This window comes from Arachis hypogaea, chromosome 12, assembly GCF_003086295.3.
Source record: "Arachis hypogaea cultivar Tifrunner chromosome 12, arahy.Tifrunner.gnm2.J5K5, whole genome shotgun sequence".
Taxonomy (NCBI): Eukaryota; Viridiplantae; Streptophyta; class Magnoliopsida; order Fabales; family Fabaceae; genus Arachis; species Arachis hypogaea.
The window spans coordinates 87,822,421-87,826,891 of record NC_092047.1 but is presented as its reverse complement, the minus strand read 5'-3'; the positions used below and the strand labels follow the sequence as shown (position 1 = coordinate 87,826,891).

The 4,471-nt window shown below is 38.3% G+C and overlaps 1 non-coding gene across 1 annotated transcript; it reads right to left on the bottom strand.

Annotated features, from left to right (window-relative positions):
- Nucleotides 1-1,869: 1,869 nt before the first annotated feature.
- LOC112731694 (small nucleolar RNA R71) lies at nt 1,870-1,977 on the bottom strand. Its single transcript, XR_003167461.1, has one exon. It is a non-coding gene; the product is annotated as a small nucleolar RNA R71 (small nucleolar RNA).
- Nucleotides 1,978-4,471: the final 2,494 nt, after the last annotated feature.

Here is a 4,471-nt window from a genome sequence, read left to right as displayed (position 1 = left end):
TGTCAATTGCATGTGCATCTTGCATTTTTCGAAAATTTTCATGCATTCATAGTGTTCTTCATGATCTTCAAGTTGTTCTTGGTAAGTCTCCTTGTTTGATCTTTGCATTTGCATGTTTTGTGCCTTTTCTTGTTTTTCATATGCATTCTTGAATTCTTAGTGTCTAAGCATTAAAGAATTCTAAGTTTGGTGTCTTGCATGTTTTCTTTGCATTAAAAATTTTTCAAAAATATGTTCTTGGTGTTCATCATGATCTTCATAGTGTTCTTGGTGTTCATCTTGACATTCATAGCATTCTTGCATGCATCACATGTTTTGATCTAAAATTCTCATGCATTGCATCATTTTTCTTGTTTTTCTCTCTCATCATAAAAATTCCAAAAATCAAAAAAATATCTTTCCCTTTTTCTCTCTTAAAATTTCGAAAATTAGATTTGACTTTTTCAAAATTTTTTAAAATCTAGTTGTTTTCATGAGTCAAGTCAAATTTTCAATTTAAAAATCTTATCTTTTTCAAAATCTTTTTCAAAAATCAAATCTTTTTCAATTTTCTTAGTTATTTTCGAAAATTCTAAAAAACATTTTTCAAAAATATTTTTCTTATTTTTATATCAAATTTTCGAAAATAACATCACCAATTAATGTTTTGATTCAAAAGTTTCAAGTTTGTTACTTACTTGTTAAGAAAGATTCAAACTTTAAGTTCTAGAATCATATCTTATGATTTCTTGTGAATCAAGTCATTAATTGTGATTTTAAAAATCAAATCTTTTTCAAAACTAATTTCAATCATATCTTTTAAAAAATATCTTCCTATCTTATTTTTTTCAAAAATTTGATTTCAAAATATCTTCTCTAACTTCTTATCTCCTTATCTTTTCAAAATTGATTTTCAAAATTTGTTTCAACTAACTAACTAACTTTTTGTTTGTTTCTTATCTTTTTCAAAACCACCTAACTAACTCTCTCTCTCTATTTTTCGAAAATATCTCCCCCTTTTTCAAAAAATTTCTTTTTAATTAACTAATTATTTTAATTTTTTGATTTTCATTTTCGAAAATTTCTAACCTTTTTCAAAATTACTTTTCGAAAATTACTAACTCTTTTTCAAAAACTATTTTCGAAAATCCTCTCCCTCTCTCATCCTATTCTATTTATTTATTCATCGACTAACACTTCTCTTCATCTCACATCACTGCTCCTATCCTTACCTTTGTGTTTGGATTCTTCATTTTTCTTCACCCCCATTCCTTTTCTTCTTCTACTAACAATAAGGAACCTCTTTACTGTGACATAGAGGATTCCTCTTCTTTTCTTTTTCTCTTCTCTTTCTTATGAGCAGGGACAGAAAAAGGCATTCTTGTTGAAGCTGATCCAGAACCTGAAAGGACTCTGAAGAGAAAACTAAGAGAAGCTAAATTACAACAATCCAGAGACAACCTTATTGAAAATTTCGAACAAGTAAAGGAGATGGCAGCCGAACCCAACAACAATAATGCAAGGAGAATGCTTGGTGACTTTACTGCACCTAATTCCAATTTACATGGAAGAAGCATCTCCATTCCTACCATTGGAGCAAACAATTTTGAGCTGAAACCTCAGCTAGTTTCTCTGATGCAGCAGAACTGCAAGTTTCATGGACTTTCATCTGAAGATCCTTTTCAGTTCTTAACTGAATTTTTGCAGATCTGTGATACTGTTAAGACTAATGGAGTAGATCCTGAAGTCTACAGGCTCATGCTTTTCCCTTTTGTTGTAAGAGACAGAGCTAGAGTGTGGTTGGACTCTCAATCCAGAGATAGCCTGAACTCTTGGGATAAGCTGGTCACGGCTTTCTTAGCCAAGTTCTTTCCTCCTCAAAAGCTGAGCAAGCTTAGAGTGGATGTTCAGACCTTCAGACAGAAAGAAGGTGAATCCCTCTATGAAGCTTGGGAAAGATACAAGCAGCTGACCAAAAAGTGTCCTTCTGACATGCTTTCAGAATGGACCATCCTGGATATATTCTATGATGGTTTATCTGAGCTATCAAAGATGTCATTGGATACTTCTGCAGGTGGATCTATTCACCTAAAGAAAACGCCTGCAGAAGCTCAAGAACTCATTGACATGGTTGCTAATAACCAGTTCATTTACACTTCTGAGAGGAATCCTATGAGTAATGGGACGCCTATGAAGAAGGGAGTTCTTGAAGTTGATACTTTGAATGCCATATTGTCTCAGAACAAAATATTGACTCAGCAAGTCAATATGATTTCTCAGAGTCTGAATGGAATGCAAGCTGCATCCAACAGTACTCAAGAGGCTTCTTATGCAGAAGAAGCTTATGATCCTAAAAATCCTGCAATAGCAGAGGTGAATTACTTAGGTGAACCTTATGGAAACACCTATAACCCATCATGGAGAAATCATCCAAATCTCTCATGGAAGGATCAAAGGCCTCAACAAGGCTTTAATAATGGTGGAAGAAACAGGTTTAGTAATAGCAAGCCTTTTCCATCATCTACTCAGCAACAGACAGAGAATTCTGAGCAGAATCCATCTAGCTTAGCAAACTTAGTCTCTGATCTATCCAAGGCCACTGTAAGTTTCATGAATGAAACAAGGTCTTCCATTAGAAATTTGGAAGCACAAGTGGGCCAGCTGAGTAAAAGAATCACTGAAATCCCTCCTAGTACTCTCCCAAGCAATACAGAAGAGAATCCAAAAGGAGAGTGCAAGGCCATTGACATAACCAAAATGGTGGAACCCAAAGAAGGAGAGGAAGACGTGAATCCCACGGAGGGAGACCTCCTGGGACATCCAGTGATCAATAAGGAGCTTCCCTCTGAGGAACCAAAGGAATCTGAGGCTCAACTAGAGACCATAGAGATTCCATTAAACCTCCTTATGCCCTTCATGAGCTCTGATGAGTATTCCTCTTCTGAAGAGAATGAGGATGTTACTGAAGAGCAAACTGCCAAGTTTCTTGGTGCAATCATGAAGCTGAATGCCAAATTATTTAGTATTGAAACTTGGAAAGATGAACGTCCCTTGTTCACCAATGAACTAAGTGATCTGGATCAACTGACATTGCCTCAGAAGAGACAGGATCCTGGAAAGTTCATAATACCTTGTACCATAGGCACCATAATCTTTAAGGCTCTGTGTGACCTTGGTTCAGGAATAAACCTCATGCCCCTCTCTGTAATAGAGAAACTGGGAATCTATGGGGTGCAAGCTGCTAGAATCTCATTAGAGATGGCAGATAATTCAAGAAAACAGGCTTATGGACAAGTAGAGGACGTGTTAGTAAAGGTTGAAGGCCTTTACATCCCTGCTGATTTCATAGTCCTGGATACTGAAAAGGAAGAGGATGAATCCATCATCCTAGGAAGACCTTTACTAGCCACAGCAAGAGCTGTGATTGATGTGGACAGAGGAGAATTGATCCTTCAATTAAATAAGGACAACCTTGTGTTTACAACTCAAGGATCTCTCTTTGCATCCATGGAGAGGAAGCAGAAAAAGCTTCTCTCAAAGCAGAGTCAACCAAAGCCCCCACAGTCAGACTCTAAGTTTGGTGTTGGGAGGCCACAACCAAACTCCAAGTTTGGTGTTGAAACTCCCATATCCAAACTCTAAGTTTGGTGTTGGGGGAGTCTCAACAATGCTCTGAACATCTGTGAGGCTCCATGAGAGCCCACTGTCAAGCTATTGACATTAAAGAAGCGCTTGTTGGGAGACAACCTAATTTCTATTTATCTAACTATATTTTTCTTAGTTATATGTCTTTATAGGTTCATGATCATGAGGAGTCACAAAATAAATATAAAAATTGAAAACGGAATCAAAAACAACAGAAGAAAAATCACACCCTGGAGGAAGCATCTGCTTGGCGTTCAACGCCATAACAGAGCATGGTTCTGGCGCTGAACGCCCAAAATGGGCAGTATCTGGGCGCTGAACGCCCAAAATGGGCAGCAGTTGGGCGCTGAACGCCAGAATTGCACCCTGGAGAGGAGCTGGCACTGAACGCCCAGAACAAGCATGGTTCTGGCGTTCAACGCCAGAAATGGGCAACAAATGGGCGTTGAACGCCCAAAATGGGCACCAACCTGGCGCTGAACGCCCAGAGTTGTGTGCAAGGGCATTTTACATGCCTAATTTGGTGCAAGGTTGTAAATCCTTGAACACCTCAGGATCTGTGGACCCCACAAGATCATCTCAGGATTTGTGGACCCCACAGGATCACCTCAGGATCTGTGGACCCCACAGAATCTCCACCTACCTCCACTCACTTCTTCTCACCCCTCACCACTCTCTTTCACAAAATCCCATAAACACTCTTCCCCAAAACCCTTCACCAATCACCTCAATCTCTCTTCCCCATCACCTCCTCACCACTCACATCCATCCACTCGTCCCCATAAACCTACCTCATAAACTCCACCTACCTTCAAAATTCAAAATCAATTTCCCACCCAAACCCACC